An 11,450-nucleotide genomic window follows, 5' to 3' on the forward strand; every position below is an offset into this window, starting at 1 on the left:
ATCCTTTCACTCAGCCCTCCCTCACTCCACCCACTCACCCCAGCCCCATCCATCCATTTCCTTTCACTCAGCCCTCCCTCCCTCACTCCACCCACTCACCCCAGCCCCATCCATCCATATACTTTCACTCAGCCCTCCCTCACTCCACCCACTCACCCCAGCCCCATCCATCCATATCCTTTCACTCAGCCCTCCCTCACTCCCCCCACTCAACCCAGTCCCATCCATCCATATCCTTTCACTCAGCCCTCCCTCACTCCACCCACTCAACCCAGCCCCATCCATCCATATCCTTTCACTCAGCCCTCCCTCCCTCACTCCACCCACTCACCCCAGCCCCATCCATCCATATCCTTTCACTCAGCCCTCCCTCCCTCACTCCACCCACTCACCCCAGCCCCATCCATCCATATGCTTTCACTCAGCCCTCCCTGACTCCACCCACTCACCCCAGCCCCATCCATCCATATCCTTTCACTCAGCCCTCCCTCACTCCACCCACTCACCCCAGCCCCATCCATCCATATCCTTTCACTCAGCCCTCCCTCCCTCACTCCACCCACTCACCCCAGCCCCATCCATCTATATCCTTTCACTCAGCCCTCCCTCCCTCACTCCACCCACTCACCCCAGCCCCATCCATCCATATCCTTTCACTCAGCCCTCCCTCACTCCACCCACTCACCCCAGCCCCATCCTTTCACTCAGCCCTCACTCACTCCACCCACTCACCCCAGCCCCATCCATCCATATCCTTTCACTCAGCCCTCCCACACTCCACCCACTCACCCCAGCCCCATCCTTTCACTCAGCCCTCCCTCACTCCACCCACTGACCCCAGCCCCATCATTCCATATCCTTTCACTCAGCCCTCCCTCACTCCACCCACTCACCCCAGCCCCATCCATCCATATCCTTTCACTCAGCCCTCCCTCCCTCACTCCACCCACTCACCCCGGCCCCATCCATCCATATACTTTCACTCAGCCCTCCCTCACTCCACCCACTCACCCCAGCCCCATCCTTTCACTCAGCCCTCCCTCACTCTGCCCACTCACCCCAGCCCCATCCTTTCACTCAGCCCTCCCCCACTCCACCCACTCACCCCAGCCCCATCCATCCATATCCTTTCACTCAGCCCTCCCTCCCTCACTCCGCCCACTCACCCCAGCCCCATCCATCCATATCCTTTCACTCAGCCCTCCCTCACTCCACCCACTCACCCCCGCCCCATCCTTTCACTCAGCCCTCCCTCACTCCACCCACTCACCCCGGCCCCATCCATCCATATCCTTTCACTCAGCCCTCCCTCACTCCACCCACTCACCCCAGCCCCATCCTTTCACTCAGCCCTCCCTCACTCCGCCCACTCACCCCCAGCCCCATCCTTTCACTCAGCTCTCCCTCACTCCACGCACTCACCCCAGCCCCATCCATCCATATCCTTTCACTCAGCCCTCCCTCACTCCACCCACTCACCCCAGCCCCATCCATCCATATCCTTTCACTCAGCCCTCCCTCACTCCGCCCACTCACCCCAGCACCATCCTTTCACTCAGCCCTCCCTCACTCCACCCACTCACCCCAGCCCCATCCTTTCACTCAGCCCTCCCTCACTCCACCCACTCACCCCAGCCCCATCCATCCATATCCTTTCACTCAGCCCTCCTTCCCTCACTCCACCCTCTCACCCCAGCCCCATCCATCCATATCCTTTCACTCAGCCCTCCCTCCCTCACTCCACCCACTCACCCCAGCCCCATCCATCCATATCCTTTCACTCAGCCCTCCCTCACTCCACCCACTCACCCCAGCCCCATCCTTTCACTCAGCCCTCCCTCACTCCACCCACTCACCCCAGCCCCATCCATCCATATCCTTTCACTCAGCCCTCCCTCACTCCCCCCCACTCACCCCCTGCCCCATCCGTCCATATCCTTTCACTCAGCCCTCCCTCACTCCACCCACTCACCCCAGCCCCTTCCATCCATATCCTTTCACTCAGCCCTCCCTCACTACTCCCACTCACCCCAGCCCCATCCATCCATATCCTTTCACTCAGCCCTCCCTCACTCCACCCACTCACCCCAGCCCCATCCTTTCACTCAGCCCTCCCTCACTCCACCCACTCACCCCAGCCCCATCCATCCATATCCTTTCACTCAGCCCTCCCTCACTCACTCCACCCACTCACCCCAGCCCCATCCTTTCACTCAGCCCTCCCTCACTCCACCCACTCACCCCAGCCCCATCCATCCATATCCTTTCACTCAGCCCTCCCTCCCTCACTCCACCCACTCACCCCAGCCCCATCCTTTCACTCAGCCCTCCCTCCCTCACTCCACCCACTCACCCCAGCCCCATCCTTTCACTCAGCCCTCCCTCACTCCACCCACTCACCCCAGCCCCATCCATCCATATCCTTTCACTCAGCCCTCCCTCCCTCACTCCGCCCACTCACCCCAGCCCCATCCATCCATATCCTTTCACTCAGCCCTCCCTCACTCCCCCCACTCACCCCTGCCCCATCCGTCCATATCCTTTCACTCAGCCCTCCCTCACTCCACCCACTCACCCCAGCCCCTTCCATCCATATCCTTTCACTCAGCCCTCCCTCACTACTCCCACTCACCCCAGCCCCATCCATCCATATCCTTTCACTCAGCCCTCCCTCCCTCACTCCACCCGTTCACCCCAGCCCCATCCATCCATATCCTTTCACTCAGCCCTCCCTCCCTCACTCCACCCACTCACCCCAGCCCCATCCTTTCACTCAGCCCTCCCTCACTCCACCCACTGACCCCAGCCCCATCATTCCATATCCTTTCACTCAGCCCTCCCTCACTCCACCCACTCACCCCAGCCCCATCCATCCATATCCTTTCACTCAGCCCTCCCTCCCTCACTCCGCCCACTCACCCCAAGCCCCATCCATCCATATCCTTTCACTCAGCCCTCCCTCACTCCACCCGTTCACCCCAGCCCCATCCATCCATATCCTTTCACTCAGCCCTCCCTCCCTCACTCCACCCACTCACCCCAGCCCCATCCATCCATATCCTTTCACTCAGCCCTCCCTCCCTCACTCCACCCACTCACCCCAGCCCCATCCATCCATATCCTTTCACTCAGCCCTCCTTCCCTCACTCCACCCTCTCACCCCAGCCCCATCCATCCATATCCTTTCACTCAGCCCTCCCTCCCTCACTCCACCCACTCACCCCAGCCCCATCCATCCATATCCTTTCACTCAGCCCTCCCTCACTCCAGCCACTCACCCCAGCCCCATCCTTTCACTCAGCCCTCCCTCACTCCACCCACTCACCCCAGCCCCATCCATCCATATCCTTTCACTCAGCCCTCCCTCACTCCCCCCACTCACCCCTGCCCCATCCGTCCATATCCTTTCACTCAGCCCTCCCTCACTCCACCCACTCACCCCAGCCCCTTCCATCCATATCCTTTCACTCAGCCCTCCCTCACTACTCCCACTCACCCCCAGCCCCATCCATCCATATCCTTTCACTCAGCCCTCCCTCACTCCACCCACTCACCCCAGCCCCATCCTTTCACTCAGCCCTCCCTCACTCCACCCACTCACCCCAGCCCCATCCATCCATATCCTTTCACTCAGCCCTCCCTCACTCACTCCACCCACTCACCCCAGCCCCATCCTTTCACTCAGCCCTCCCTCACTCCACCCACTCACCCCAGCCCCATCCATCCATATCCTTTCACTCAGCCCTCCCTCCCTCACTCCACCCACTCACCCCAGCCCCATCCTTTCACTCAGCCCTCCCTCCCTCACTCCACCCACTCACCCCAGCCCCATCCTTTCACTCAGCCCTCCCTCACTCCACCCACTCACCCCAGCCCCATCCATCCATATCCTTTCACTCAGCCCTCCCTCCCTCACTCCGCCCACTCACCCCAGCCCCATCCATCCATATCCTTTCACTCAGCCCTCCCTCACTCCACCCGTTCACCCCAGCCCCATCCATCCATATCCTTTCACTCAGCCCTCCCTCCCTCACTCCACCCACTCACCCCAGCCCCATCCATCCATATCCTTTCACTCAGCCCTCCCTCCCTCACTCCGCCCACTCACCCCAGCCCCATCCATCCATATCCTTTCACTCAGCCCTTGCTCACTCCACCCACTCACCCCAGCCCCATCCATCCATATCCTTTCACTCAGCCCTCCCTCACTCCACCCACTCACCCCAGCCCCATCCTTTCACTCAGCCCTCCCTCACTCCACCCACTGACCCCAGCCCCATCATTCCATATCCTTTCACTCAGCCCTCCCTCACTCCACCCACTCACCCCAGCCCCATCCATCCATATCCTTTCACTCAGCCCTCCCTCCCTCACTCCGCCCACTCACCCCAGCCCCATCCATCCATATCCTTTCACTCAGCCCTCCCTCACTCCACCCATTCACCCCAGCCCGCCCCATCCATCCATATCCTTTCACTCAGCCCTCCCTCCCTCACTCCACCCACTCACCCCCAGCCCCATCCATCCATATCCTTTCACTCAGCCCTCCCTCCCTCACTCGCCCACTCACCCCAGCCCCATCCATCCATATCCTTTCACTCAGCCCTTGCTCACTCCACCCCACTCACCCCAGCCCCATCCATCCATATCCTTTCACTCAGCCCTCCCTCACTCCACCCACTCACCCCAGCCCCATCCATCCATATCCTTTCACTCAGCCCTCCCTCACTCCACCCACTCACCCCAGCCCCATCCATCCTTATCCTTTCACTCAGCCCTCCCTCCCTCACTCCGCCCACTCACCCCAGCCCCATCCATCCATATCCTTTCACTCAGCCCTCCCTCACCTCCACCCGTTCACCCCAGCCCCATCCATCCATATCCTTTCACTCAGCCCTCCCTCCCTCACTCCACCCACTCACCCCAGCCCCATCCATCCATATCCTTTCACTCAGCCCTCCCTCCCTCACTCCGCCCACTCACCCCAGCCCCATCCATCCATATCCTTTCACTCAGCCCTTGCTCACTCCACCCACTCACCCCAGCCCCATCCATCCATATCCTTTCACTCAGCCCTTGCTCACTCCACCCACTCACCCCAGCCCCATCCATCCATATCCTTTCACTCAGCCCTCCCTCACTCCACCCACTCACCCCAGCCCCATCCTTTCACTCAGCCCTCCCTCACTCCACCCACTGACCCCAGCCCCATCATTCCATATCCTTTCACTCAGCCCTCCCTCACTCCACCCACTCACCCCAGCCCCATCCATCCATATCCTTTCACTCAGCCCTCCCTCTCCCTCACTCCGCCCACTCACCCCAGCCCCATCCATCCATATCCTTTCACTCAGCCCTCCCTCACTCCACCCGTTCACCCCAGCCCCATCCATCCATATCCTTTCACTCAGCCCTCCCTCCCTCACTCCACCCACTCACCCCAGCCCCATCCATCCATATCCTTTCACTCAGCCCTCCCTCCCTCACTCCGCCCACTCACCCCAGCCCCATCCATCCATATCCTTTCACTCAGCCCTTGCTCACTCCACCCACTCACCCCCAGCCCCATCCATCCATATCCTTTCACTCAGCCCTCCCTCACTCCACCCACTCACCCCAGCCCCATCCTTTCACTCAGCCCTCCCTCACTCCACCCACTGACCCCAGCCCCATCATTCCATATCCTTTCACTCAGCCCTCCCTCACTCCACCCACTCACCCCAGCCCCATCCATCCATATCCTTTCACTCAGCCCTCCCTCCCTCACTCCACCCACTCACCCCGGCCCCATCCATCCATATCCTTTCACTCAGACCTCCCTCCCTCACTCCACCCACTCACCCCAGCCCCATCCTTTCACTCAGCCCTCCCTCACTCCACCCACTCACCCCAGCCCCATCCTTTCACTCAGCCCTCCCCCCACTCCACCCACTCACCCCAGCCCCATCCATCCATATCCTTTCACTCAGCCCTCCCTCACTCCACCCACTCACCCCAGCCCCATCCTTTCACTCAGCCCTCCCTCACTCCGCCCACTCACCCCCAGCCCCATCCTTTCACTCAGCCCTCCCTCACTCCACCCCACTCACCCCAGCCCCATCCATCCATATCCTTTCACTCAGCCCTCACTCACTCCACCCACTCACCCCAGCCCCATCCATCCATATCCTTTCACTCAGCCCTCCCTCACTCCCCCCTCTCACCCCAGCCCCATCCATCCATATCCTTTCACTCAGCCCTCCCTCCCCTCACTCACCCACTCACCCCAGCCCCATCCATCCATATCCTTTCACTCAGCCCTCCCTCCCTCACTCCACCCACTCACCCCAGCCCCATCCATCCATATCCCTTTCACTCAGCCCTCCCTCACTCCACCCACTCACCCCAGCCCCATCCTTTCACTCAGCCCTCCCCCACTCCATCCACTCACCCCCAGCCCCATCATTCCATATCCTTTCACTCAGCCCTCCCTCACTCCACCCCACTCACCCCCAGCCCCATCCTTTCACTCAGCCCTCCCTCACTCCGCCCACACTCACCCCAGCCCCATCCTTTCACTCAGCCCTCCCTCACTCCACCCACTCACCCCAGCCCCATCCATCCATATCCTTTCACTCAGCCCTCCTTCCCTCACTCCACCCTCTCACCCCAGCCCCATCCATCCATATCCTTTCACTCAGACCCTCCCTCCCTCACTCCACCCACTCACCCCAGCCCCATCCATCCATATCCTTTCACTCAGCCCTCCCTCACTCCACCCACTCACCCCAGCCCCATCCTTTCACTCAGCCCTCCCTCACTCCACCCACTCACCCCAGCCCCATCCATCAGTATCCTTTCACTCAGCCCTCCTTCCCCTCACTCCACCCTCTCACCCCAGCCCCATCCATCCATATCCTTTCACTCAGCCCTCCCTCCCTCACTCCACCCACTCACCCCAGCCCCATCCATCCATATCCTTTCACTCAGCCCTCCCTCACTCCACCCACTCACCCCAGCCCCATCCTTTCACTCAGCCCTCCCTCACTCCACCCACTCACCCCAGCCCCCATCCTTTCACTCAGCCCTCCCTCACTCCACCCACTCACCCCAGCCCCATCCTTTCACTCAGCCCTCCCTCACTCCACCCACTCACCCCAGCCCCATCCTTTCACTCAGCCCTCCCTCACTCCACCCACTCACCCCAGCCCCATCCTTTCACTCAGCCCTCCCCTCACTCCACCCACTCACACCCCAGCCCCATCCTTTCACTCAGCCCTCACTCACTTCCACCCACTCACCCCAGCCCCATCCATCCATATCCTTTCACTCAGCCCTCCCTCACTCCACCCACTCACCCCAGCCCCATCCTTTCACTCAGCCCTCCCTCACTCCACCCACTCACCCCAGCCCCATCCATCCATATCCTTTCACTCAGCCCTCCTTCCCTCACTCCACCCTCTCACCCCCAGCCCCATCCATCCATATCCTTTCACTCAGCCCTCCCTCCCTCACTCCACCCACTCACCCCCAGCCCCATCCATCCATATCCTTTCACTCAGCCCTCCCTCCACCTCCACCCACTCACCCCAGCCCCATCCTTTCACTCAGCCCTCCCTCACTCCACCCACTCACCCCAGCCCCATCCTTTCACTCAGCCCTCCCTCACTCCACCCACTCACCCCAGCCCCATCCATCCACATCCTTTCACTCAGCCCTCCCTCACTCCCCCCACTCACCCCAGCCCCATCCATCCATATCCTTTCACTCAGCCCTCCCTCACTCCACCCACTCACCCCAGCCCCATCCTTTCACTCAGCCCCCCCTCACTCCACCCACCTCACCCCAGCCCCATCTATCCCCATCCTTTCACTCAGCCCTCCCTCCCTCACTCCACCCACTCACCCCCAGCCCCATTCATCCATATCCTTTCACTCAGCCCTCCCTCCCTCACTCCACCCACTCACCCCAGCCCCATCCATCCATTTCCTTTCACTCAGCCCTCCCTCCCTCACTCCACCCACTCACCCCAGCCCCATCCATCCATATACTTTCACTCAGCCCTCCCTCACTCCACCCACTCACCCCAGCCCCATCCATCCATATCCTTTCACTCAGCCCTCCCTCACTCCCACCACTCACCCCAGCCCCATCCATCCATATCCTTTCACTCAGCCCTCCCTCACTCCACCCACTCACCCCCAGCCCCATCCATCCATATCCTTTCACTCAGCCCTCCCTCACTCCACCCACTCACCCCAGCCCCATCCTTTCACTCAGCCCTCCCCCACTCACCCCACCACTCACCCCAGCCCCATCCATCCATATCCTTTCACTCAGCTCTCCCTCCTCACTCCACCCCACTCACCCCCAGCCCCATCCTTTCACTCAACCCTCCCTCACTTCCAACCACTCACCCCAGCCCCATCCTTTCACTCAGCCCTCCCCTCACTCCACCCACTCACCCCAGCACCATCCATCCATATCCTTTCACTCAGCCCTCCCTCCCTCACTCCACCCACTCACCCCAGCACCATCCATCCATATCCTTTCACTCAGCCCTCCCTCCCTCACTCCAACCACTCACCCCAGCCCCATCCTTTCACTCAGCCCTCCCTCACTACACCCCACTCACCCCAGCCCCCATCCATCCACATCCTTTCACTCAGCCCTCCCTCACTCCACCCACTCACCCCAGCCCCATCCATCCATATCCTTTCACTCAGCCCCCCCCTCACTCCACCCACTCACCCCAGCCCCATCCATCCATTTCCTTTCACTCAGCCCTCCCTCCCTCACTCCACCCACTCACACCCAGCCCCATCCATCCCATATACTTTCACTCAGCCCTCCCTCACTCCACCCACTCACCCCAGCCCCCATCCATCCATATCCTTTCACTCAGCCCTCCCTCACTCCAACCACCTCACCCCAGCCCCATCCATCCATATCCTTTCACTTAGCCCTCCCTCACTCCCCCCACTCACCCCAGCCCCATCCATCCATATCCTTTCACTCAGCCCTCCCTCCCTCACTCCACCCACTCACACCCAGCCCCATCCATCCATATCCTTTCACTCAGCCCTCCCTCCCTCACTCCACCCACTCACCCCAGCCCTCATCCATCCATATGCTTTCACTCAGCCCTCCCTGACTCCACCCACTCACCCCAGCCCCATCCATCCATATCCTTTCACTCAGCCCTCCCCTCCCTCACTCCACCCACTCACCCCAGCCCCATCCATCCATATCCTTTCACTCAGCCCTTCCCTCACTCCACCCACTCACCCCAGCCCCATCCATCCATATCCTTTCACTCAGCCCTCCCTCACTCCACCCACTCAACCCAGCCCCATCCATCCATATCCTTTCACTCAGCCCTCCCTCACTCCACCCACTCACCCCCAGCCCCATCCATCAGTATCCTTTCACTCAGCCCTCCCTCACTCCACCCACTCACCCCAGCCCCATCCTTTCACTCAGCCCTCCCTCACTCCACCCACTCACCCCAGCCCCATCCTTTCACTCAGCCCTCCCCTCACTCACCCACTCACCCCAGCCCCATCCATCCATATCCTTTCACTCAGCCCTCCCCTACTCCACCCACTCACCCCCAGCCCCATCCATCCATATCCTTTCACTCAGCCCTCCCTCACTCCACCCACTCACCCCAGCCCCATCCATCCATATCCTTTCACTCAGCCCTCCCTCACTCCACCCACTCACCCCAGCCCCATCCATCCATATCCTTTCAACTCAGCCCTCCCTCACTCCACCCACTCACCCCCAGCCCCATCCATCCATATCCTTTCACTCAGCCCTCCCTCACTCCACCCACTCAACCCAGCCCCATCCATCCATATCCTTTCACTCAGCCCTCCCTCACTCCACCCACACACCCCAGCCCCATCCTTTCACTCACCCTCCCTCACTCCACCCACTCACCCCAGCCCCATCCTTTCACTCAGCCCCTCCCTCACTCCACCCACTCACCCCAGCCCCATCCATCCATATCCTTTCACTCAGCCCTCCCTCACTCCACCCACTCACCCCAGCCCCATCCATCCATATCCTTTCACTCAGCCCTCCCTCACTCCACCCACTCACCCCAGCCCCATCCATCCATATCCTTTCACTCAGCTCTCCTCAGTCCACCCACTCACCCCAGCCCCATCCATCCATATCCTTTCACTCAGCCCTCCCTCACTCCCCCCACTCACCCCAGCCCCATCCATCCATATCCTTTCACTCAGCCCTCCCTCACTCCACCCACTCACCCCAGCCCCATCCATCCATATCCTTTCACTCAGCCCTCCCTCCCTCACTCCACCCACTCACCCCAGCCCCATCCATCCATATCCTTTCACTCAGCCCTCCCTCCCTCTCTCCACCCACTCACCCCAGCCCCATCCATCCATATCCTTTCACTCAGCCTCCTCCCCTCACTCCACCCACTCACTCCCCCAGCCCCATCCTTTCACTCAGCCCTCCCTCACTCCCACCCACTCACCCCAGCCCCATCCTTTCACTCAGCCCTCCCTCACTCCACCCACTCACCACCCAGGGGAAGGAGGGGGAGGGGGGAGGGAAAGAAAGAGGAGGGCGGGATGGGAAGAGGGGAGCGGAGCGGAAAGGGAGGATGGGAAGTGAAGAGTGAGTAGGGGAGGGGGAGGGGAAGAGGGAGGATGTGAGGGGAGGGGGAAGAGGGAAGGGAGGGGAAGTGGGAAGGGGAGGGGAAGAGGGAGGAGATGGTAGTGGTGGGGGAGGGAGCGGAGGAGAAGAGGGAGGAGGGGAGGGGAGGGAAGGGGGTAGGCTGTGGAGGAGAGGCGTGAGGGCGAGGGAAGGGGGTAGGGGGAAGAGGGGACGGAGGTGAAGAGGTAGTAGGGAGGGGAAGAGGGGAGGGGATGGGAGGATGGGAGGGGGAGTAGGGTAGGGAGGGGAAGAGGGAGGATGTGAGGGAGTGGAATAGGGAGGAGGTAAGAGAGGGGAAGAGGGAGGAGAAGGTAGGGAAGAGAGGGAGGAGGGGGTGAATGGAGGGGAATAGGGAGGTGAGGGAGGGGTAGAGGGAGGTGAGGGAGGGGAAGAGGGAGGGTAAGAGGGTAGGGAGGGGATGAGGGAAGAGGGGGGTGAGGGAGGGAATGAGGGGAAGAGGGACGGAGGGGAGGAGGGAGTAGGGAGGGGAAGGAGGAGGAGCGAGGGTTCGAGGGGGAGGGGGTAGGGAGGGGAAAGGGGAGGAGGTGTAGGAAGGGGATGGAGGAGGAGTGAGTGGAAGAGGGATGAGGGGGAGAGGGGAAGTGGGAGGAAGGAGGGGGAGAGGGGAAGAGGAAGGTGAGGGATGGGAATAGGGAGGTGAGGGAGGGGAAGAGGGAGGAGAGGGTAGGAAGAGGGAGATGGTAGTGAGGGGAAGAGGGAGGGGATGGTGGGTGAGGGTAGGGAGGGGATGAGGAAGGGGGTGTGGGATGGGGGAGTGG

Source organism: Hemitrygon akajei, chromosome 21 (assembly GCF_048418815.1).
Source record: "Hemitrygon akajei chromosome 21, sHemAka1.3, whole genome shotgun sequence".
NCBI lineage: Eukaryota > Metazoa > Chordata > Chondrichthyes > Myliobatiformes > Dasyatidae > Hemitrygon > Hemitrygon akajei.